Source organism: Cyprinodon tularosa, unplaced genomic scaffold, assembly GCF_016077235.1.
Source record: "Cyprinodon tularosa strain WSP-4 unplaced genomic scaffold, ASM1607723v1 ctg166, whole genome shotgun sequence".
Classification (NCBI taxonomy): Eukaryota; Metazoa; Chordata; class Actinopteri; order Cyprinodontiformes; family Cyprinodontidae; genus Cyprinodon; species Cyprinodon tularosa.
Window position 1 is genome coordinate 492,783 of NW_024038493.1, and position 26,739 is coordinate 519,521.

Below are 26,739 nucleotides of genomic sequence, written 5' to 3' on the forward strand. Positions count from 1 at the left end.
ACGCTGGTCAAAGTAGGACTAAAGCCTTCTGAAAAAGATCTACAAAGAACAAAATCTACAAAATGTGAATGTGAGGGCATTAGCATGTGTCACACAAAATAAATGTGAAAAAAATAAAGTATTTTTGCATGGGCGTAGGTTTGCATAGGGACCATAGGGACATGACCCTACCAAAATTTTGAACCGACCTAATTGTCCCGACCAATAATTGGATGTGAGCAACATGTTTATAATTTACAGCAGTAATTGTTGCAGCAGTGGCTTCTTTTCCTCTCGCAGCTCCTCTGCCTGGTCTCTCCTGTCCCTTTCATGTAGCAGCGCATGGAACTGTGCTGCGCTGTTTAACTCAACTCTCATTGGTTGTTCTGCCTTAAGTTCCGCCTTCTCTCTCTCTGATTGGCTGTTTTCTAATCTGCGTGTGCTTGGAGCACAACATTGAAAATTTATTCACACTAGAATGCAGCGGTTACTACAATTAATATTAGACTATGAAACTAGTCCCAATAAAAAACAAAAACCTTTTTTTTTCTTTTATAAAACGAAATATTCTGAGTCAGCCAGGAGTTCTGAGGACTGCTTGAAAAATGGGCAAGTAAAGGCTGTAAGCCATCAACATTTCTGATTCTTAGCCACAGCCAACTAAAAAAGAAAATGTGAGGATTTCCTTTTTACCGATATTAAGTTGATATTACTGTTTTAATTTTTTTTTTTTTTTTTTTACAATTTTGATATAATAACTGATCTAAGTGGGTTGCTCTGTGGGGAAAGGCACATTTTACATTTATATTACTGTATGTTTTAAAGTCTCTATACTCCAGTTAATGATGAATCACGTACTAAATTAGTCAACGATTATTGAAATAATCAATTAATATGATTCCTTTTTTTTCAGCCCCAGATGAAATACATGAAATTGGCTACACAGAGTAACTACAGCCCAGATGTTCAACTTTTATAGTGAAGTTAGTATTTTAATGAAGGTATTATTTTGCTTGATACAGAGAGAGAATAGTAGGTGCAAATATTAGAGTGGGGTTTACCTCTGCATAATTCTATATCTTCAAAAGAAAATACTGCATTTACCTTCTTTCTTAGTAGTTCAAATGAAACCGTTTTCAAAGTGGAAAACAGTCCTAATTCCACATTCATCAGAGCCGGTGATACTTCAAACATTGATAAACAGCATCTAATGAGTGTAGAGCTTATAACATTTTTATTAATGGAGCAAAATGTTGCTTTTCTCTTTTAACAATGACTTCCTCTTATCAGTACAGATGCTCACATCAAGCATAAAAAAGGGCATGCATATTGCATAGCACCAATGACACCAGACTAATAGTGTCCCTACCAAAGTTCAAATCAAACCTACGCCCTTGTATTTTTGTAAAACTTCATGAGGATAGGTTGTACCTATGTGTCCTGTCACACAAGGGATTTTGGGTAACCATAAATCTCCTGGTGGTGGCTGAATGAATTGTCCCTAGAAAGCATCCTGCCTCCTCCTCATCCTAGTTTCTTTCTTACTGCCAAGACTATTAGACTGCTGACGCACATTCACCTTGGCTTAAGTGTCCTTACCAAATTGAGATTTTCAAATCGAGCCTGAGCTGTCTACGCATGCCCAGTGTTTTTGTCAGTGCTTTTGGTGTTATTCTGTGGCACTGTCACAGCACCACCAAAGCCCCTGGCATATGTACTACAGCATCTTCAATGGAGCTGTGTACACTGCAAATGCAAATTTGTTCTATGTCTTTGATGAAAAAAAGGGCTCTTGGGTTAGTTGGTCTGTCCAGATCGATGAGACTGTGTATGCATATTTATTTTTTCTCCTGTGTGTTCGGAGCAGGAAACTATCCAGGCTGTACCCTGCTTAAGGACTGTTAGGCACTAGTCTCTGAGTGAGTATAGACAAAATAATATGTATATATGAATAAAAATGGAGGCCAATTTTTCTCCCCTTAATGCCTTTCATTCAGATATTCCTCTCTCTGAGTTTGTCACAGACTTCACAGCTTCGATGTCAGGGTACGTATGTCAGCGTTAGAGCTCTGAGTGGGTTTGAGGGGAAAGGCAGCCGTGTCTCAAGGTGTCAGAGGGAAGGGTGGTTTAAATTTAACCGCAACAAGGCAAATATCTGCAAGGCAGGTCCCCTGCCACTACCCACTCTCAGTGTTTACCCTCCTCTCCCACGAATACACAGCCTGTCCTCACAGCCATTAGCTTCAGAAACACGCTCACAGCAGTGACAGAAGCAGCAGCTTTGGTCTGTCAGGAGACGGAGCATCTCATCAACCTAGACTCTATAAGAGGATAAAGGAGGGACGCCTCGCTGCCTTCACGCTGAGGATAACACGCTGAGGAGGTCTGAGCTGGCAGGCTGCAGGGCTTCACTGCAGAGGAAAAGCGGCACCCGGAGCTAAGGCTTTGCTGTGAGAGGTAAGGCTAGAGCTTCGCTTGGAGATGCAGAGTGGGTGTGTTTGTGTTCATCAAGAGATAAGTGTGTGGTCAGGCTCCAACCCTTTTCCTTTGCTTTTCTATAAAGGCAGTAATGCCAATTGAAAATAATTCATCTCTGCATGACAGTAAGGATGGGAGGTCAAATGAGTCCAGCCTAGATTTTATTCTTTTTTTGCCACGGATTTAAAACAGTCTGTTTTTTTTTTTTTTGCCTACATAAACATATTCTTTGAAGTTCAGCGGACTATAGAAGTAGCCTCTGTGAGGTGCATAAGCTTTATTTGGCAGATTTGTGTGCAGTTCTTACTAAATGAACAGATACAGAGATTAGATTAAGGAGGTGGTCATCTCATTAATTGATGCTTATCTTAAACTAATAGCATTAAATGACTGATTATATTAGAGAAATTGTTACAGATTTGCTGTAGAATTTCCAATTTCCCCATTATCTCTTCATTACGGAATAGATTTAAATCTCCTTTTTTCATTTTTCCTCCAAAATAATTGCTGATGAGAGGAGCTAAAAAAAATATTACCAAGCTGATGGGTACCTTTCAGTGTTTTCCCCAGCATTATGCTGGTTGCAGCCAGGGTATTTCCAAAGGGCAGCATACCGTAATCTGGGTGCACTGAGGGCGACAGAGGGAGGGAGGGAGGAGGTCAAGTTACCAGACTTGCACTGGGATCTCAGTTTGGAAACACACTAAGGCCAGTGGGAGCAATAGACTAAAGTCAAATGTCAGGCCAAGGGAGTATCTTTCAACACGATGGAGCCTGATTATGAATTTCTTCTTTGCATTAAAAATACCAAGATAATTAGCACATGCTCAGACTAACTTTACGCTGGAATAGCCATTACTCATAACTGCTAAATGCTCTACCAATTTTTGATAAATCTACAAGTAAAATGTTTTTTTTCTAAGGTTCAAGAGACATGTCATCTCAAGACACTTACCACAGACAGTTAAACCAGATCATACAGTCAGATTGGTTCAAAGTTTCTATCAAGGAAAAAGAGCTGATTGCCAATAGTCATTGACTTTCAGGAAATGTTCTTGCTGGATGAGCATGCAATGACGATATTAACTTGATTTTTTGGGGAACTTTTAATGAAAATCTTGATTGTAACAGGATCCAGCAGAAAAACCAAAACCAGGCTCAGTGCTGAGGATGGGATTCAAGGAGACAGAAGCAAACATAGAAAAAGAAGTAGAGATACAAAGGCTAACAGTAAACTAGCACCACTGGAGGCTCTGTCTTGAAAAACAAAACAGTTAAGCAGGTGAACTCTAAGTTTTCATATCAAGGGTGAAAGACAGAACATACAGTTCGTCATAGAAAAAGCTGAGCCCAAAGCTATGTCTAGAAAAAAAAACAGGACTAAACACAAAAAAACAACTCTAACTTTATCTTCTATAAACAGAGGTGTTGATGGCAGCAGCACAGCTGATATATCTTTCCAGGATGAAGGCACAGTCTAACAGGAACAAACCAAATGAAGCTGCTATGATGAGAAAAAGCAGAGAGAGCATAAGGTTTGTATCACAACTCACTAAATAATGGGTGTGATACAAAACAATGATGACTCACTGCCTTGGAGACACTATGGCCATGATGAAAAATGGCAGCACAATGTGTGAAATCTTTAATTTTTTAAACCTTTGCAGCCATTTGTAATATGTTTATTTTTTTATGTTTATGTCAAGGGAAACACATTTTTTTTTTTATCTTAAATCATGTTTTATCAAGTTTTATCTTGTTTTCCCTCCTGCAGAAAGTTCCATGCAGTGCAAAGTCCCTTAGGCAGTTGCAAGAATAAACTGATCATTTTTATCTATCTATCTTTAACACGATACACAAATATAACAAAACACATTTTCCCGGAAATGAACACTTGGTGAAAGAGATGACTAAGTGATGTTGATAAGCTAATTTTGCGGATGCTACATCCACATAAACGCGCATATACACAAGTCAAATTCTGGCCATTCATGAGAAGAAAAAGGTATAAAAAAGATGTCAGTATGAGCTTTATTTATTTGATAGTGATGATGATGATGATAATCCATAATGATTTAACATGAATAAAATACAATGTCAGAAGGACTTTATAGGAAAAAATACATGGTTATGACTCCTTCAAAATTTCCAAGAAAAAAAATAAACAGCTGACAAAACATAGAAGCTTGATTTACAGCTGTTATTTTTCACATTGGATTATAAAGTTGCTTGCTTTGTATTCTGTGAGGGCTGGAAACGTGCCTCCTCCTTCCAGGCTGGGTTCAGAATCTCCTTTTCTCTCTCATATTAATGACACCGGTCTTGATGAGAATTTTCTGTCACCTGGCAATGTTCCATGAATGTCCTTTGAGACATCTTGAATTTTCTTTCTACTCTATATCTGGAAATTCATTCGGCACCTTTCTTTCCCACCAGTCTTTACTCCTTATAGGATAATCTTTATTGATTATGTGGAGTCTAATAATACCTGCCTGTTGCATGTCTAAAATGATGTTTTTCCAAATAGTTTATCCATCATCTTATGTACGTGCCAAAGATTTGTGAATGGAATGAGAGCGGTGTCCTTCATCTAAGAACAAATTGTAATATTTTGATAAGGCTGGAGCCATGGATGTCTTCTCATTTACAAACTCGTACATTGTAATAATTCATTTCAATTCAATACCGTTTATTTATAAAGCACCAATTAACAACACATGTAATCTTGAGGCACTTAACTGTTCACCAGATCATACAGTCAAATTGATTCAAAGTTTTCTAAGGAAAACCAGTTGATTGCATCGACTCATTGACCCGAAGGCAGTCCCCACATTAAGCATGCCTTTAGCGAGAGTAGAGAAGAAAAACTCACTTTTAACAGGAAGAAACCTCCCGCAGAACCAGACTCAGTGAGAAATAGCAGAGAAAGCATAATGTTAGAGATAGAACTATCAAATGCTGCAGAGTGGGAGAATAGAGACAGAAATAAGCAGAATAATAATAAAAAATGGTTCCCATTGTCCTCCATCAGTCAGAGGCCACTCTAACCATAAACCTTATCAAAAAGGAAAGTTTTAAGCTTACCCTTAAAAGTAGACAGAGTATCTGCCTCACGGACTCAAACTGGTAGTTGGTTCCACAGGAGAGGAGCCTGATAACTAAAAGATCTGCCTCCCATTCTACTTTTAGAAATTGTAGGAACCATTAGTAAACCTGCAGATTGAGAGCGAAGTGTATGAAGGACCAACTCTGCCATATTTAAAAATAAATATATAAATAAATAAATGCTCAATAAATGTATAAGCATACAATTAATTGCCAACAAAAAAGTGAGACATACCGGTAAATGTATATAACTCTTAATTAGCTTCTTTATTTATTTGCCTTTGTAATATTTACCTTATTTATTTTTCTGTCCTTTATAATCTTCAACTTTATTTTTTAAATACTTATATTTTTAAGTATTTATTTATGTGCATGTTATAATATTTTTGTCAGTTTTATTCTTCCTTTGTATTTTTTTACCTTAGTTATTTCTTCGCCGCTGTTTATTTCTCTCTGCCCTTTTTACATTTCTCTCTGCCCTTTTTACATTTCTCTATGCATTTCTGCCTCATTATGCAAATGAGGAGGGGGTGTGTCCTAGAGAGTCAACTTCTGCTCATTGGTTGGCTTGGCGGTCCATCTTCTTAACTCACAGAGCTCAGAGTACTAAGTTAAATGTTCTCTTTTCTGTTGCTGTTGTTCATTTAAAGTATGTTTTAAGATCATTTGAGGCGAGAACCTCATACTTTTAAGCATCACCATATGGCCCATTCACAGATTTAATGCGTAATTTAAAAGAAAATGTGACGAACTTGAGAGGACCGCGGCAACCAGCAAAGCTCCGAAGCTGACGGCAGCCAGGTCTAACCACAGCCCATCTGCAGCGGCCCTCTCTCGGAATAGCCGTGTGTGAAGAATCGCTGGTGATGATGGCGATTTTTTGTTGTTGTGAAGCGTGTTGGTTAGCATTTTATTACATCGGTCGAATCTACAGGAGGAGAGTCTGATGTCGAGTCTGAAGTCATTAGAACTTGAGTAGGGACTTTGCTAAACTTTGCCAAATACAACAAAAAATCGCCATCATAGCCTGGCTATAGACCTGGCTGCCGTCAGCTTCGGAGCTCCGCTGGTTGCTGCGGTCCTCTCAAGTTCGTCACATTTTCTTTTAAATTACGCATTAAATCTGTGAATGGGCCATATGGTGATGCTTAAAAGTATGAGGTTCTCGCCTCAAATGAACTTAAAACATACTTTAATTGAACAACAGCAACAGAAAAGAGAACATTTAACTTAGTACTCTGAGCTCTGTGAGTTAAGAAGATGGGCCGCCAAGCCAACCAATGAGCAGAAGTTGACTCTCTAGGACACACCCCCTCCTCATTTGCATAATGAGGCAGAAATGCATAGAGAAATGTCAAAAGGGCATAGAAAAATGTAAAAAGGGCAGACAGAAATAAACAGTGGCGAAGAAATAACTAAGGTAAAAAAAATACAAAGGAAGAATAAAACAGACAAAAATATAATAACATGCACATAAATAAATACTTAAAAATATAAGTAATTAAAAAATAAAGTTGAAGATTATAAAGGACAGAAAAATAAATAAGGTACATATTACAAAGGCAAATAATAAAAGAAGCTAATTAAGAGTTATATACATTTATGTCTCACTTTTTTGTTGGCAATTAATTGTATGCTTATACATTTATTGAGCATTTATTTATTTCTGTATTTATTTTTAAATATGGCAGAGTTGGTCCTTCATAGAAGTGCTCTGTTAGGAACATAAGGAATAATCATATCTGTGATATATGATGGAACATATAAGGCTAAATATGTGAGAAGGGGGATTTTAAATTCTATTCTGGATTTAACAGGAAGCCAATGAAGAGAAGCCAGGATAGGAGAGATGTGATCTCTTTTTTTTATTTTCATCAGAACTCTGGCTGCAGCATTTTAGATCAGCTGAAGGCTTTTAACTACAGTTTGTGGACTTCCTGATAGTAAAGAATTATACTAGTTCAGTCTTGAAGTATCAAATGCATGGAATAGTTTCTCAGAACCTTGACAGGATATTTCTAATTTAGGAAATGTTCCGCAGATGAAAGAAGGAAATTCTAGACAACTCTTTAATATGGGATTTAAATGACAGGTCCTGATCAAAAATAACACCATGATTTTTCACTTTATTATCTGAGATCAGTTTAATCCCCATCTAATGAAGTCACTGACTAAACAGCTTCTTTTTCAAAGACTCTGGTCCAAAGACTATAACTTCTGTTTTGTCCGCATTCAGGAGCAGAAAATTAAGAGTCATCCAGGTTTTTATGTCTTCAACACATGCCTCTAATCTATGTAATGTGTTAGCTTCAACTGGATTTATAGACAGTTACAGCTGAGTATCATCAACATAACAGTGGAACTTAATCCCATGATGTCTAATAATTCTACCGATTGGAGGCATATAAATAGTAAGGAGAATTGGTCCTAGCATTGATCCATGAGGTTCTCCACAGGTAACCCTGGAGCATGAAGAACATTTGTCAATAACGTGTACAAACTGAAATTGGTCAGATAGATAAGATTTAAACCACTTTATTTCTGTTCTTTTAATTCCTACGAAATATTCAAGTCTTCCTAAAAGAATATTATGATCAACTGTTTTAAATGCAGCACTATTTGAGGTAATAACAATATCTTTAGTAAGGTGACCAGATTTCTGAAATCAAATCTGGGGACATTTCTTGCTCGTGGATAAAAATCAATACATCTTATCGAGATGAAATTAGGAAACGGGGACAGTAATGGTTTCATATATTTTTACATATTTATTAATATTTAAACAACAAAAATCAAGTGTAAAAGCCAGGAATGTGCCTTTTCAAACGTTTAGTGTATCCTAAGATTAATAACTAATTAATAATGAATAGTGTTATTAGTAGAAAACTAGAACTGTGTCTCTGGGTTGGGGCAAAGTGGTGGGGGTGGGAGTGGAGGGGTCAAGGGTCATTAGCAGGGCTTTCCAATTTTGTCGGGCCCAAAGAGCTCTGCCGCCTCCTAAGGGGAGAGTGACATGAGGAAAAGAAATTTAGAAAAGTAAATACAAACATTTATTCTATGCCTGTGACTGTCTGTTGAGACAGAGTTCCCCCACCTCTTCAAAAAAGTGCAACAAATACTTATTCTGTTTACATCTACTGTACATACCTATAAGAAATATTTTTTTTCTTCATTAACATAAAAAAACAAGTAGTAGTCAAGCCTGCAGGTAAAGGTTCATATATGTTTCTTACTGTCACCTAGCCACATCAGGGGCCTGTGTGTCTCAAAGTAGCAGGTTCATTTTTCCTACTAACCTGAGTATACAGCCACTCTTTGTTCCACAGCATACTTTGCACACTACATCACTCAATATGTTAGTTTATCACTCAAATCATGTCAACGCTTTATCACTTGAACTTTATTAATACATATTATGTATGAATATTATGTATGAAATGTTTGAAACAGAAATATTAACTGAACAGGGTCTGCGGCAGTGGCCCTGGTAATTTGGGTAAAATAATATAAGAGAAGACATAGCAAGTAAAAAGCAAAATAACCTTTTTAAATATCTTAAACAAGTTTAACCATTGAACAGCAGAATAGGCTTAACATCAACACAATGTATATAATCCAAGAATAGTCCATATTTATAAACAGCAATAACATATACATATATAATTTCCCAATGGAAATTCTGATTGTAATTTCTCCGTAAAATGACACTTCCTCTTCTTTGAAAGAGCCATCTGGTCATTCAGTCTTGTCTGTTTTCTTCCCTCTCCACCTTCGCTTTTGTTTCTAGCCCTCTTTTGGATTCTGCCTGCTCTCTGCTTTACTCCTCAAAGTAAATTTTTCTCCCTTATTGTCAACCGTTTTTTCTATCAGAGTTCCTAGTTTCCTCCTCTCTCATTCAATCTCCTTTCTGTCTTTCTATCTTCTTCCTCACTCCTCCAGCATCAATCTTACATTATTCTAAAACAGAGACATTATATAATCAAAATCACCTCCAAAAAAAATTAGGATGTGCAACATGAAAACTTATTATTATTAATATCTCATCTAAATACTAAAAATGCTAATTACCACAATATTAGGAGCTACAAGCAAAAACCACATAATAAATGAACATTAAACAGGTGGTTATCTCTTCCTCCATCATTCTCAGATCATGTAGATCTTGTCTTATTCAGTTCTCCTGTTATTGACATATATATCCAAACTGAGCAGTAAAAAAGCACACCAAAAACTGGAAGTCTATGCTCATAAATCACAACCATAAATCATCAAAACAAATTGAAATAACTCTACTTATAATAACTATCTGAAATATAAACTAAAGGTCACCTATCCATTCTAAATCATCTTTATACAAACCCTTGTTGATCCCTGGAGAACCAGCGTACCAGATTAGCGCCTTACAAGGAGTTTTCAATCATTTTGCTACATTTTAACCCAGCGTCTTTTACTCATGCTCAACTCGTGGTCTTGTCTTACTTTTTATTATTGTTTTAACCTGGACACAAACCAAACATTTATCACAAGATCAGCCCGATCAGAATAAAATTTATTGATTAACACACTTACCATCACTCAGCGTAGCTCCCCATCAGTTGCCACAGGTTATAAAAAACGAACTTCCACTTCTTCTTCTTCTTCTGTTTTAAAAGTGATGCGCTCTTCTTCTTTTTTGTGTTTTAATGGCAGCTGACATCCAAAAGGATCATTACCTCCCTTTTAGTGGTGCGCTCTGTTCCTTATCTTTATGTTATCAGCAGCGCAACCAGCTACCGTAATACCTATTTTTGCGCGCAACAGCTCTACCGTAATAACAGTCTACACGCAACATTTTTCGCCTCGGTAAAATCGGGGACATTTCCGGGGACAGCTTTAGCCGGGGACAGGTGGTCCAAAACGGGGACAGTCCCCGGAAATCGGGGACGTCTGGTCACCCTAATCTTTAGCCCTCTTAGCCCTCTGTAGCACTGCTAAGCGACACACAGAAGAGAGAAAGTGAAACAGATTCTTTAAACTTTATAACTGCATTATCTGATAAGGATGTTCTAAGGTGAAACCTTCTTTTGGAGGCGGAGAACTCTGTTAAAGTAATCCTGAAGGTCATTATAAAGTGGTCAGAGAGGAAAAGGTTATGAGGAAATACTGTTTTCTCTTTACATTCTATGCCGTATGTCAGCACAAGGTCCAAAGTATGAAGATGAGAATGTGTGGAACTATTCACATTTTGAACAAAACCAATAGTGTCTCAGATTGCATTAAAAGCTGCACTTAAGCTATCACTTTCAATGTCAGCATGTATGTTAAAATCCCCCACTAAGATGACCCTGTCAGTATTCATCACCAAATCAGATAGGGACTTTGAAAACTCATCTAAAAATTCAGAGTAAGGGCCTGGTAGACGATACAAAGTTTCAAAAAGAAGAGGTTTTCTGGCTTTGCAATTTGGATGAGGCAAACTAAAGGTTAAATGTTCGAAAGAGTTGTAATTGTTAACTGCCTTTGTAATAATCAGTAAATTAGAATGAATAATTGTTGCTACTCCTCCTCCTCGCCCAGAATTTCTGGGTATGTGAAAATTGAAATCACTAGAGTTGCCTCATTTATGCAAACGTAATCCTCTTGTTGCAGCCAAGTTTCTGTAAGGCAACATAAATCAATGTTAGTAAATTAATATCACAAATCAAGTCATTAACTAGCAGACTTTTTGAAGAAAGAGATCTTAGGTTAAATAAATCACATTTATTTGAGTTATTTTTATTTTAATAAGATTATCATGATTTACTGCTTTGGAAGTCTTGTCTAATTTATTTTGTTTTGTCGTAGGCAAGATATTGTCTGGATGGAGTAATGAGTGGGTAACTCATTGGGTGATTTTGTATACTTGAGTTGTATAAAATGCTAACTGTGATTCGGGGCCACTTCAACAAGATGTATGCCTGGCTGGTAAACCTGCCTTCTGTAACCCTTAGCAACTTCTCTGGTCAGAGTAAGATTACAATTTCTGTCAAAATCTGTTGTCATATCTTATGGTTATTTAATAAAGCCTTATTTAAAGATTTTCTTCTCAGGAAAGAACGCAGAGAGAAAGCTACAAGATGACAGGCCTTCATTAAGCATGAAATTCAGTAGTCTCCCGAAACACTTGGATAAGAAATGTTTGAATATCTAACTCCTATGTTCATAAAAATGCTTTACATTTTGCCCAATTATTCGGTTTCTGCCTTGTCTGTAAGCCTGCACAGACAAGGCAGAAACCGACAGGGAGGAAAGTGTCTCCATAGCAGCTGGATTAGGCAGAAAGTGCTTTGTAGCAAAGGCCTGAAGATAAAAGTCTAAACACTGTATGTCCAGGATGTGTGTGATCTGCAGAGATATTAGCTGTCCTTTTCCAGACCACTGACCTGTGTGTGGAAGGAAGGTCAACCCTCCAGAGACATGCAAGACTTAATTAGTTGTTGCTGTGTAGATGTGCTCGGTTTTGTAGCTGAAATAAATTTTTTGCAACTATCCTGGATAGTTGGAACGCTGAATCCTCTCACTAGTGTGTTAAGAATGCATTAAAAGCTGCAAGGTAGTGGCTCCCAAGGCTTAGGCTAAGGTAGTGCTTGATCTAGATAATTGCCTTGTTTTTTAAAAATAATTTACTTAACATTTCCAATTCTTCAAAGTGAATTTTATAGTTAGATGTCTGTATAATGTTAAAATGAACCATTGGATGCTGTAAACCCAACAGGCTTCCAAATGTGTAGGTTAACATAAGGGGACCCCTGAATGCTCCCTGTGGATGGAGGTTGAAAGGGATTAGGGAGGGTTTTGTTGCGTGACAAGAACTGACGGGTTAATCACTTTAAGCTCATATAATGATGAAAAGAGGCTCGCAACCTTCTGCGGCTTGTGGTGTAATCTGCCCCAAGACGACACCAGGCGTCTGCTCGGCAGGTTGATTAGAAAATATACAGCTAACAGTGTCAGAATGTTTGTTAAATATTAGGTAAAACTCAGAATACATGTTGTCTGTTGATTAATCAGACTCTAATCAGAGTCGAAAGGAGACATTTCTGAAACATCGCCAATGCACTGAGTGCTTGCCTCTCTAAAATAGATGGCTGTACTATTTATACAGAAATAAGTTTAATAATGGGTGAGATAACATTTTATTCGGTGTGTTAGTTCAGTATTTAATACAGCTGGTCCAATAGATTGTTGAAATTTAATGATTTATTATTTTTGTGACTCAGCAGATTATAAAAATATGGGAAGAGGGAAGTCTGGGAGACTCTACTGAGCCTGCTGCTAGGACCAGGTCCCCAATAAAGTAGAAGGCGACAAGTACGAGTATTATTGTAATTATTTAGCCCTTTGTGTAATGAAAAGATTCTTTCTGGCAAAAGCAAACTCTGATTTTAAAGAAAGTGGCTGCTTATAAATCAACCAGTGATTTTATTGATACCTTTCATTCCTATTTAAATAAATGCTGTTGAGGGACAACCTGCTGGAAGTTTGAGTAGAATATTGTGCAGAAACTCCTTTCCTACAAAGTGTTTTCTGCATTGTTCTGTTCTTGTCTTTGATAATGAATACATTTTTTGTTAAAAACACATCATAAATATGTTTTAAAAAAAAAGCTTTTTCTGTAGCAAACCTGTTAGACATCCTGTGGTACTGGCTAAGACTGACAGATTGAGGGTAGTGGGGCAAGAGTCTTTAAACAACTAGTGCTCTAACACAGACCTTCTGACACCCTGAGCGTTACCAGGTGGGGGATGGATTAGAGGACCTGGCTTAAAAGGCTTTACTGGTCTTTGATTTCTTTACTGGAAAGGAGAAAGATGGAGTTCACCAGGAAATGAGAGTATGCTCATTAGAAGTCTCTTCTACCTCATGTAGAGGGGAAGACATACTTGCAGTTTGTTCTATCTTTGCAGCGTCAAGAAAATGCCCCTTCAGTGGGGTCAACCAGTCCAAATAGAGTCAGGTCATTGGAAAACACACCAGGCTTTTGGCTTCATGACTGGTGACAAAGGATCCTGTTTCCCTCACAGAACTCCAAACTGCTCAGGGAAAAGCTTTCTATATACAGACAGCGAAACACAGACGTTAGACAGTCTCTATTTCTCAGAGCTTGGCTTGCAGCCTTCCGCTGTCAAGTGAAGCCAAAAAAGTCGACTGAGATCAGCTTTGCCAGCAGGATATCCACTAATATATCAGTTGTAGCATGCTTTCGCAGAAGCTGTCCCTATGAGAAAAAGAGGGGACAGAAAATATCAAAGGCTCTAGGACTTATTGGGACAGAAATAAATAAACTATCCTATTGAGAGGGAATTCAAGTGCAAAGGATTTATAAAGATAAAAAAAGGTGAAACAGAAACAAAATTATGGAGTTATGGGGAGGAAAATATTTTTTAATTCAGCTAAAATATATGGTTCCTTCCCTCTGGTAAGTAAGGAACAAAAGCTACCAAAATCACAAGATTTCTTGTTGATAAGGAATGAACACAGTTAAGGGCTTGCAGGTAAATGTATTTATTCCCGTGTGTTGGAGGGGGAACTGATTATTTCAGGCAGCTAAAATATCCATTCTCTCCTCTCCTCCCTCCATACCTTTGGGAAATAAACAACTGTTTCCAAATTCTTAAAATAAAATGTTATGTGTGATAGCATGTCTTTTTCTAGAAATTTCCTTAATCCAGTAATCTGTCATATTTCACATTAGAACGGGATTTACCAGAGTGTCTACAGTCATGGCCAAAAGTATTGAGAATGACACAAATATTATATTTTCACATGATCTGCTGCCCTCTGGTTCTCATGTGTGTATGTCAGATGTTGTCATCACATACAGAAATACAATTCCAATCATATTAACTAAAGCTTTTAATGACAGCTAGAATGAGTTAATGCAGCAAGTCAATATTTGCAGTGTTGACCCCTCTTCTTCAGGACCTCTGCAATTCTCCCTGGCATGCTCTCAATCAACTTCTGGACCAAATCATGACTGATAGCATTCCATTCTTGCACAATCTATGCTTGCATTTTGTCAGAATTCCTAGGTTTTCGTTTGTCGACCCGTCTCTTGATGATTGACCACAAGTTTTCAATGGGATTAAGATCAGGGGAGTTTCCAGGCCATGGACCCCAAATCTCTATGTTTTGTTCCCTGAGCCAGTTAGATATCACCTTTGCTGTATGGCAAGGTGCTCCATCATGCTGGAAAAGGCATTGTTCATCACCAAACTGCTCTTGGACGGTTGGGAGAAGTTGCTCTCGGAGGACATTCTGGTACCATTCTTTATCCATGGCTGTGTTTTTAGGTAAGACTGTGAGAGAGCCGACTCCCTTGGCTGAAAAGCAACCTCACACATAAATGGTTTCAGGATGCTTTACAGTTGGCATTGAGACTAGATGTTACAATCTTGACATGATTATGTGAGTTGTTTTTAAAGAGAAATCAATCAGATCTTCACAGGGGAAAAGAATTTGGCACAAGACCGGGACAAACATTTCAACATCAGTCAAAGCTTCACATGCCTGGGACATCCGTCTGTGTAGCAACAGCTGTTGTTGTTGCTGCTGGTGGTGCATCTGTCAGCTTTTTGAAAAAGCTTTTAATATCCATTGATATCTGCCACTGGCCTATCCGTTTTAAATTTACCGCGGAGATACTTTACTCCTAAAAGCTAGCAGCTGAGAAAGGGAAACACTTCTTCTGCACGGGAATGCTACAGGCTGCTTTCCTGTACATGCTGCCACTCTCTGGTGAATTTTAGTACTGCATATTATATTCAGATCAGCTCAGAAGCAAGATCCAGGGATCTTGGGGAAACATTCGGAGCTGTGGCCCAAGTACTGTATCTGCCCCCTAGATCTGCCACTGCTTAAAACTCTTACGTTTGTGACCCATGAAATCAGGGAAATCAGAGGTTTCCGAAGTTTAACGAAGAGAGTTTACGCAACCTCTGTGTCTGTTTTCATACTAACATTCTTCCTAGAGCTAACCTTTTAGGAGCAGGTTTCCGTTTATAAATTTTGTGTCTCTTTTTCACCCTCCTTAAAGCCAATCGTTTCCTCATTTAATCAGTAGAGTTCTGTTATAATTTGTGTAAATACAAAAATCCGTCACTAGGTCCGTTATATGCATTAGCAGTGTTATGCCTGAACGCGTTCATTGAACGAAAGTTCATGGAGTCGTTCATATTTTGGGCGAACGTGAACTGAACGTACTGTATTACTGCCTGATGAACGTTATTGTGAACTCGTTCATTCTGGTGTCTGTGAACGGCACGCTCTCTCAGTTCAACTCCGTTCAATAGGTTGCCAAATTTCTATAGAGCCCTCCAGGCGAAACCCCGGCTAAATCACACCGTTAACAGGCCTTAATATGTAGCGGGGGAAAAACACCCAATCTGGCAACACCAGCTACCAGTGTCGTAGCCTACAGCCGCGTGCGTCATCAAAACAAAATGCAGCGTGGAAGCCACAGCAGCATGGAGAAGACCGTGGAGGCGACAAAGCAGCAGTATGATCACTTAAAACTGTTTTATGACCAGGTGGTCGGTGAGGATGATGGCAACAATCTTACATTTCTCTGCAAACTTTGCCCGCCGGCTTTCAGTAAAAAAAATCCGCACTAAAACCTGCCTGGTATAATTTTCCAGGATTCCTTTTTTAGTATGTACTGAAATGAAATTTCAAATGGAAAAAATTATTAAAATAAAAAAAAAAACATTTGCACCTTAAAGACTGCTTTCCTGTTTTTCTTTTAATAATTTCTCATAAAAAAGACCATTCAAGCAGCACATTTTTCCTGATGTTTTTGAGAATATACTGTAGGGGTGAAAGCTGCAGCTGCTACTAGTGTGAAGTGAATGGACAGCAACAAAGCGTTAAAGCAACAATGGGGAAATGCTGTCCCCTCAAAGCTAATGTAAACCCTGGTTGGATAAGGATTCAAAACTGGATATGAAGATGAAATCTGACGCACAGTTTCAGTGTTACAACTGATAAAATAATTGCTGTCTGTGGTTCTACAGTAGGCTATGGTGTAATTGAGCAATATAAAAAAAAGAACTATGAACTAGTTCATTTTTTTGGAACTGTGACATTTTATTACTGAATGTGTAAAATTTATACTATATATTAACAGAAATGGAAATAATATTGCCCTTTCAACATTCTGCAGACTCTGGGCTTACAAGTTGCCTGAGCAAAATAAATAGAATCAAAGAAGTGGCCAACCATGTGTCATGATCGGTTCTCTAAGAGAGACCCAAAGATGCAGAACACCACTGACGGACTCAGGATGAAAAGTTTAACAAGTTTATTTGCACAAGCACGTAATATGCAGATGACTGGTTTGGGCCTGGAATCTGGTTTCACCGGAGTCTGCGTGAGAGACAACACAGTTAAGGACTGTTGACGGGGTTTGGTTTCCAATGGTGCTCTGATAGTACCTTGAGGGTTCTTGAGGTTCTCCTTGGGAGAGTCACTGTTGGTTCTGGAGAAGGATGTGTTAGCAGAGTCCGTTAGCTGCTTCAGCGTCTCACGTCTTATTAGGACAGACCTTGGCTTGGGTTTCCTAGCTCTTGCCCAGAGCTGCTTAGAGGTTGACTGAGAATCTTCAGGGTTTGGCTCGGAGGGTCGGCTCGGCAGGTTAGCTCTTCCAGAGCCTTCACGGAGGAAGCGCGAGTCACCTAGAGGCACAGAGACAAACGTTAGAATCCGACTCGGGATTAAGGACATGGAAAAATCACTGAGATCAAGGCTTTAGCGCTGACCAACTGGAACAACACTGCGGCGTTGAGGTAAGGTCTGAAGGCAGCTTAAGTAGTGGATCCTCTGATGGTCTTGATGAGCTGCACCTGTGCAGGAGGCTCCCTCAGAGGATCCACGGCGGACTCTGCTGGAGAAAAGTGGTATTTTCTCCAGCTCCCAACACCATGACTATGAGGCTGATCCTAGTGGAAAATGTGTCCTCTGCATTTGTCCCTAACTATGACCTTGACCAAGGTCATTGACCTTGTTACTGACATGTAACAACCATACCATGCATTTTGCTTTAGGTCAGGGGTCTTCAACGTTTCCTACTGTAGGCTAAGGACCCCCAAACTGATGGCGAGATGTGAGCCGGGACCCCCTAATTATACATATTGTATGAAATTGTGTTATATCAAGTTGGTGCTATTGTCACTCTATTGAAAATGGTGTCATGTAACGAAAGTAGTTTCACCCTGGGATTATTTAAGTATTTCTGATTCTAATTCTTCATTGATGGGACAGGTGTTGTGAATGAATCGGTGCCCAGCTTGAAAGAGCTCCTGTGTGTCTCTGAATGAGTGCATTGATGACTGAAAGACATCTTCTGCCTCAATTTATCTGTTTACTGCAGTGTGTTGAATTAATGTTAATGTGTTTTTAAACACATTTCAATTAGTAGAAAAATTGCAGGGGGAATATAAAAAAAAAAAAAAAAAAAGTCTAATCAACCAAACCTTTCGCGACCCCCATGCAGTACCCCTATGGACCCCCTAGGGGTCGCGGACCCCCTGTTGAAGACCTCTGCTTTAGGTTAATAGAGGTTGGTCCCTGATGAGACGACAAGATGGTAGGAAGTAGGGCTAACGTCAGCACCCTTCTAGGATTGACATCATTACAGTAGGGTGTAAAATCACATGATTGTCTTTTTTTCTGGTTTGAAAAATGAGCTGACACACAAAAAGAAAAAACAAGCTACTTTCACACTGTGGATATAACAGCTGTTTTTAAGGAGAAGTCCGGTCAGCAAGGAATAATCAAACACTGCAACTTGCTTAACAGCCGATACGGCACCGTGACTTCACAAACCTGTAGGTGGCAGTGGTGTTCTTTGACAAACATGGATGTCTCCAATAAAGCACATTCAAATGAAAATTACTATTAGTTAGAAAAACGTATCAGTTATTAAACATTATGCAATAATTTCATATTTAAAGTACTTTCAGAAGTTTGAATTCTGAATATGACCGAATATGACTTCTTGTTTAACTGAAGCTGAGCATCAACCAACAGGTTTTGCCAAGGAACAGTCAGATTTCTGGGATAAATGAAAAGTAAGTTTAATATCTGGACAAATGTCGTTATCTTTAAAGGTACTTTGAATATGACAAATGTGTACTATCAGAATGCATTTTCTGATTTATTGATTATTAGCTTATAAGAGTGCCATATTTGTACTATAGTGAAAAACTCACCATATCTGTGGTAGTGAGTGAGAAATGGCTGATAAGTGACAGACTGACAGATGACTGCGTGTGCTGCCTTCAAATAGAAGCTGATTGTGCAGAAATGCAACATGAGGAAAAGACAAACCTGAACAAACTAAATAACTCTGTGTTTTTAACTAAGTATTTTCTAAATCACTTTGGCAAAAATATTGAATGACTAAATCTCAAATCTAAGCCATACATCTTATAGTTTTGTCATTTGTTTCAGTGGGATAAAATGTTTAGTGCAGCAGCAGGGATTGAACAAGATGTTTGTCCTTCTCTGCTCCCATGCAGTGCATTACATACTATAAATGATCTGAAATCCTATACTTCAGCTCTCTTTTAATCTATAAGTGAGAGTGCTATTAAAAGAAAATGTGCTAGATGTCAGCGTGAAGCTCTGCATTACTCGAATGCCAACCAGTCTTGTAGCGATTATGCTCTATGAAGTCAAATACAATCAAGCTGCTAGTCAGATTATACAACAACATACTGTTATAGAACCCAAGGATTCCAGAACACAGATGAAAGATGAACACTTTAAAAAGGGGATCAAAAAAGACAAAGCAATTGTATCAATAATTCGCCTAATTGTCTTTTCTCTTTGTGTGAGCTTTTCAGATTGAAATACTCTGCTGCCATTTTAAAACTTGCAAACATATCTCATAAACAGAAATAAGTGCAAACACAAATAAAAGAGCTTTTCAATTCTTTATACAAGATAGAGACATCATAAATGCTGTGTTCATGCACAGCTGGATATTCCAACTTTTCTTAAGTTTTTATGTGTGTGTATATACATATATATGTATACATATATATGTATATATATATATATATATATATATATATCTTTAAGCACACCATTGCACTTTTCTGTCACCAGTTCGCTGCATTTCTTGCCGCATTTCACACTTTCTTTTACTTTTCCCATTTTCTACTTCTTTCCAATCGCCTGGCTTGCCACAGGTTTGCCTGCTGTGTCTAAAATAAGCTAGCGGCAGCAGCCCTGACGACACAGCTCATTGGCTAATTTGCATCATGTACAACCAGGTCCTGGAGGACACTGCTGTCGGGCAACATGCGGTCATTTATAAATGTTTGAAATCAGGTTGGGTCCAGATTAGCAAGCAGGTTGGTCCGGATCCGGAAAGCGGTCTTCTAACCCGTCACCTCTGCTCTAGGGACATAGTACAAATCAGTTTGTTGTTTTTTTAGGCTTAAATAATGTCTAAATAGGCTAATAATGGGAAAAACTTTGGTTGGCGAGGTTTTTGAAGTGTTTGTAGAAGGGTTTAAGAAGCTGTTGGCCAATGGCAGCTAGAGATAACATCAGTGCCCTCCGACTTTGAATCCTATTATTTCAAAACACATCAAAAAAACATGGTGACAAACGTGTTGCATTGGTATTATGATGTTGTATTACATGGTCTTTTTTTAGATTAGAAATTCAAATTATAAAACACTGGCTCCATTTGATCAAAACAGGATACAATTACTTACCTAAAAGCATCATTGAAAATCTGCACCACTTTGTGGCCAGCTTACATCCTAAAAATGTTTAAACTTTTCTAATAAATATGTTCGGTTGATTGTCATTTTTCTGTAGCAATATTGCTTGTTGATTAATCTTATATTTTTGGTAAGTTTGTTTATTTCCAGCATTTGTGAGAAAAAAAAGCATTTGTTGGTATAGCAGTGACATTAAGCATATGGGTTGTTTTCATGAAAAAGGGGTAACAATAATGTCTACCAACCTACAATTGCACCTGGATCTCTCTTACTGGAAAAACAAGGCTTGACATTTTTGAGGCAATTTTAATGCAAAAAGAAAGTAATTCACATCACAGCCAATCTGGAGTTTGAAAAAATGCTCCTAAAGGGATTCCCGACCAAGAAGAACAAGGTTCTCTGGTTTGATGAAACAAATATTGATCACTTTGCATAAATAAATGTCTATTATATTCAAAAATGATGAGAATTTAAACTCTCAGGATGTCTTTGAGTTCCAAGAGCATTCCTTATTTCTAGATGAATAAGGTCAGTGTTTATTTACATTTATTCGGATGCCACTGAAATAGATCCATTCACATTTATTTCTCATTAAATAAGGTGGTTTATTAATTTTCCACCCTAATACAATGCTAACTTTGGACACTAATAAGAGGAAAGGGACCAATGTTAGAACCATCAAAACAAGGACGCCCTGAACAACCTTGCAACCTTATTATTACTTACATGGCAACTAAATCAGCTGTGTGCTGATTCACAAAAACGGCACTTTGGTGAAGATAAAGGCAAATGTTAAACCAAGCCAGTGTCTGAATGATTCATAATACTGGGCTGATGATTACAGAGGATGGAGAGGTAGAGATGTACGATCATTCACGCAGACAATCCCTCTTTTCTCTTTGCTCTTTCTTATCATTCTTGTAGACATAGGCACACTTAAAGATACATAGAGGAGCCCAAACATGCCAGAGGTCCACAGGTCCACTCGGGCCGCTGGTGTTTTTCTTACATGACTCAGAGACGTCAACCAACGAGGCCAATTAAGCCCTTTAAAGTACCTTTAAGCTAACTCGAGACAGAGAGGTGGATCTGGTTCATTTTCTCATTATGTCACATGCTGCTTCTGCAGGGAAGACTCTGGGATGGCACCTAAAGCTGGCCACATTATTTTCACTGAGCTGTATGTGGCATTGGAGGCAGCTCACACCGTTACACATGATGTAAGTCTTATGATTTCATATAGCTCAACACAGAGTTTTTTGTCCCGCAACTCAGGCTGCAAACCAATTCTTCCCTCTGTTCAGCAGTGTGTGCTCTGCAAGACATTCCTCGAAGGTCTGCGCAAAAACTAGGGTGACCAGATTTGTGTTTCTGAAAAGGAAGAAGACACTTTTTTTTTAGGGGGTGGGGGGATCCGGTGACTGGACCGGACGGGGCATTCGAACCGCGCCAGCCGGGGACGGAGCGACCGAACCCGACCCGGTGACGGTATGCTTCCCCCCGCCAGCCTGAAAATACACAAAGGCTTGAAATTGAATAAAAAAGAATATGCCCCATCGGGCTAAGGTAGTAGAACAATTTGACATAGATTTGGAGTCAGTGGGTCACATGACCTGAAAGCTATTGAAGAAATATCAATTATTTTTGTTATAAAAATGTTAAAAAATTTAAAAAGGCTTAAAATGGAATAAAAATGAGTGTGCTTCATCAGGCTAACGTAATAAAACTATTTCACAAAGATTTTGAGCTGATAGGTCACATGAGCTGGAAGCTATTGAAAAAATGTCCCAACTCTGTTCTGCTGCACTGTAGTCGACCAAAGTCCCAGACGATTTTAGAAATTCCCCCCAGACATTTTTTTAGGTATGAAAAGTAGGACATGTCCGGGAAAAGAGGACGTCTGGTCACCCTACAGAAACCAACAAAAATGGTGGACCCAATAGTATTCTGACTCAACTAACTGAACTTTACTTATAAAGCCTTTTTTTAAAAAACCCACAGCTGCCACAAAGTGATGTATATATTAGGTAAAGTTAAAATTGAAAAAGAAAAACATTGAAGTATAAAGGAATAAAACAAATATAATGAAATAAGTTAATTAAAACAACTAAAACTATTTAAAAAAACGAACAATAAAACAAACCACAAATTCAAAAATAGAGAGAGTCTCTGCTGTGTTGAAAGCCAAAGAATAGAAATAGGTTTTAAAAAATAGATTTCTGACTGGGATTGTTTTCTATGCAATTAATAAGACAGAACCAACTTGACCTTATGTAGAAAAAGTATAACAGATTACGCCCATGTTCCTTATTTTCTTTAGCCATTGATTTCTACTCAGTGTTACATACATCCTTTTCAGCTTCTATGAAATAAAACATGGAATCGTGAGAAATAAAGAAATGTATGAGGAAGGAAATACTTCATATGTAGGCTAATAAAATATCTGCTTTAAAGACAATTTGCGTTTTTTTTTTAGAATCCTAATTTTGATGATACAAAATTTTGTTATCTACTAACATTTAACTAAAGTGTTCTTCTTTATATTTTCATACAGGCTTAGGTGTAAATAGTTTAGCAAATAATGTTTTGTCACTTTAAAGCTAATATGCATTACAGACACATTTTTGGTCCCCAACATCATGTAAGGAATTATTGGAGAGCTAATTTAGCAACCAGGAAAGCATAGCTTGTGGGCCTAGCTTATTTTATGACCTCCGTCACGTTGCTATTTCTGGGACGTTTTCCCACCGGGGGGGCAGCAAGAAGGCTGTGAAATTTTTACCATTGAGGTTATAAAGGTACACAGGTGGTGGCAGGATGCTTAATATGCATCAGAGGAATAAATAAATCATCTGCTTCAAATTGAACTCTCCAACTGTTGTCGGTCATTGTGTTTACCGTTGCTATAGGTGTCGACATGGCTGAAAGAGAGGGCTTAGAGTGGATCTGGGACCCTGCATGGCTTCGGCATTCACTAAACGACAGGGTCAATTATCAGGCTATTTCTGATGACCCACTGACATTTTCCCTTGTAATTCTCATTTAGGAGAAGTTAGGCTTGTTGAGAACAAACAAGGGCAGGAGAGTAAAGGACAGGGTTGAGAAATGTCGCTGTCACATCTTTCGACAGTTTATCTACCAACTCTAGCCTGGAAGATCTAGAAAAGCTCTACAAATGGTTTGATTTGTAAAGAGAAGGATTGCCTTTGGGCCAGTGGTGTCAGTGTGTGAAGAGTTGTACGTCAGAGTGAGAGCAAAGTGAGTTAGACAAGGTAAGGAAGGGTGCAATGCTTTCATCTGCCAGGATGACTCATAACAACACAGAGGGCCAGGGTCACACTAGTGCTTGCGCTTTCACGTCTAAATTGTTAAGGATAAGCTTACCTTGTAAAGTTTCTCCTTGTAATTTCCCTTTGAATGTTCTACATGACTTTCAAAAGAAAGTTTTCTTTTCACCTTTTTTGTCTATGAGTCATCAGGTAGATGTTTAAAGAGCTGCAGCTGTCTTTAGAAAGTGCTGAGATTTTAACGGCTATGAAAAGTGAAATAACTGCATATTGTTTTGTATAAACATATGAACTTCACTATATTTCTAGATATAGCTGCTGTAAATATATGTATATTTGGGGAGCCCTGTGTTGTTGCATTGGTCTTTTTGGGGTCACACCCCTGAAGTTGTTTTACCATCCATCCATCCATTTTCCATCACACTTATCCGAAGTGAGGGGCGCTGCTGCCTATCTCCAGCTGTCAACGGGCGAGAGGCGGGGTAAACCCTCGACAGGTCGCCAGTCCATGGCAGGGCCACACAAAGACGAACAAAATTTATGCAAACACTCACACCTAGGGAGAATTTAGAGAAGCTAATTAACCTAACTTTCATGATTTTGGATTATGGGAGGAAGAAGAAGAGAACCCACACATGCTCAGGGAGAACATGCAAACTCCATGCAGAAACATCCTGGGCCAGGAGTGGTATCTCAACCTTCCTGCTGCAAAGCAGCAGTGCTACCCACTGAGTCACTGAGCAGCCAAGATGTTTAACCAAAATAGAATTAACTTAATTGACAATAAAAGCATTATGTTGTCTATGCTTTTTTGGTCTCAATGGCTGCGCAAAAACAGCTGTAAACAAATTAAATAGCTTTGATAAATAAAAATAAATAAATACATTTTTACTAAAACATATAACTCCAAAAGGAGTCTAGTGACCCTGAGGTCCTATGCAGTCACTTAGTTTGCTGATGCCTTGGGCAGTCCCACAGACTGTGGTTCATGCTTTTGACATGTTATAAACACAAATAAATGGTCAAAACAGTCCAACACTCATAACACATACCGACCAAAGAGTACGTGAATCAAGCATATCCATCCTTCATTATCCTTCTGTCAAAAGAAGGAAATTTTAAGGGGAAAATGAACAGACAGTTTAATGTGATCATAATCATACCCAAAGAATGGTTGTTTAAAAAGAAAAATACTTAGCAGTAATCGATTTACTGCCAATTATACAGAATTATAGTTGATAACCTGGTTAGACAGTAACGACAGTGTTGAGCAGTCAAAATCATTCAGTTCACTTCAGTTCAATTCACTTCAAACTAGAAGGAAAATGAAACCTTGGCAATTAGCCAAGCAGTAAGGTTCAGCTTTCTCCTCACTACATTGGATACTTTTAGCCACACATTTCTACACTCCTGCAGAGTCACAGGCAAAAAGAATACTGTACAACAAAGTGATAATTGGAGGGAAGATCAGACCAAAAAAGATTTCTGTTTGTCTTAAAGAGCTGCCTCTAATGATTATTTGCACTTAAGATGAAAGAACACGGTGGAGAAATGCAGCCACATAAAAAAGCATAACCTTAATCTAAGTAAAAACAGAAACAATTTTAATTGATGATGATTTGTTCATTTAAATTCTAACTTTGACACACATGTATTACCAGACCACACAGTCATATAGAGTGGAGCGCTATGCCAGATATGTCTGTCTGCATTCAAGCAAATCAGTGTGAAGGACCAAAGATTATGGTTGTCTTTTTAAGAGATAAAGCATCAGATTATTTATCAGCTCTAAAACATAAGTACAATTCTCTTTTTATGAATTTACTTAAAATATTTCAAATTCTTGTCTTGGATCTAAGCTGCTGTGCCATATGTACAGCCAGCTTCAGCATGCAGACCAAATGACTGATGTTTATAGCCTGTAATCCTCTGCTGTTCAACCTCAGTCATAACATAGATGGATGGATGGATGGATGGATGGATGGATGGATGGATGGATGGATGGATGGATGGATGGATGGATGGATGGATGGATGGATTTTACAGAGTGCAGTTTGCTCTATTATCATTGCAAGCAAGGAATCCGTTTATTAAATGGAAATTTGAGAAAATGCTATCTTAGATGAACCTTTGAACATATTGAAAAGTTTTAGAGCAGTCTTAATTGATTTTTTCAGACTTTATCTTTACAAAGAGTTTTAAAATAGAAAAAGTAAGATCTTAAAAAAACAGAATATGGAAAAAACTATAAAAGAATTCAAAAACAACAAAGTTGCATTTTAAAAAAGAAATGTTTGCAGAACTCATAATACTATGGCAAATAACCGAGAAAGCTTAGGGCCTTAACTTAATCATTTTAGTCTTGCTTTTAAGTTCACTAAATGTTGAATTATTGTAACTTGAAATTAAGATTTTTTTTGCATCTTATGTATGTAGTAACCTTTACTGTATGTAAAAGTAGTGGTTAATCACAAAACATATAACTTAAAAAATCATACTTTACCTTTAGGATCTAATGTACCTTAGTGAGGAAACCTGTAATCCACATTATTACTTAACCCTCTTGTCAGAAATAGGTTAAAGGGGAGCGCCATTTTTTTATATTGGGCCCTTGATTTTACATTATTACATCATGTTCTACTCACCCTTATGTGTTTTGTGTCATTTGGAGCTGTTCTGAAGATATTCGGTTAGGTTTTATCCAAGTAACGTCTTCCTATGGGCAACAACTTGAAGGCACAAACTTAATTGTTCATAATCTATTCTTTATGGTACGCCAGCGAATCACTGTCCCCCAAAGCGGAGCATGTATGATATCATCCATGTGCGGCCGACTGGAGTTGTAACAGGCAGCCCGGGCCACAGGCGGCTACGCTCTACCCCTTCTGTTCATTCATTCTAGCTACGGTAATCTGAATCGTTCAACTCCATTTCGAGAGCGAGATCATCTTTGGTAGTAGCACTAGACATCTTCCAGGCATGTAAATAAAACTAGCAGTTCAGCGGACAGGATGAACAAATGGTAGCCGACTTGCGCGGATGACGGCATTCACAATCGTAAAATTAAGGGCCCAATGTAAAAAAAAAACGGCGTTCCCCTTTAAGCTTCAAACCTCCAACCTTTAGGCTAATCAGTA

The 26,739-nt window shown here is 38.1% G+C and overlaps 1 protein-coding gene across 1 annotated transcript in view; it reads left to right on the top strand.

The window, feature by feature from the left end:
* Positions 1–2,155: 2,155 nt before the first annotated feature.
* The window catches only part of filip1l (filamin A interacting protein 1-like), a 116,959-nt gene continuing 92,375 nt past the window's right edge, over positions 2,156–26,739 (top strand). Inside the window, exon 1 of the mRNA XM_038280913.1 lies at positions 2,156–2,436. The gene's annotated coding sequence lies outside the window, so the exon portion shown is untranslated. The remainder of the gene's footprint in view (positions 2,437–26,739) is intronic.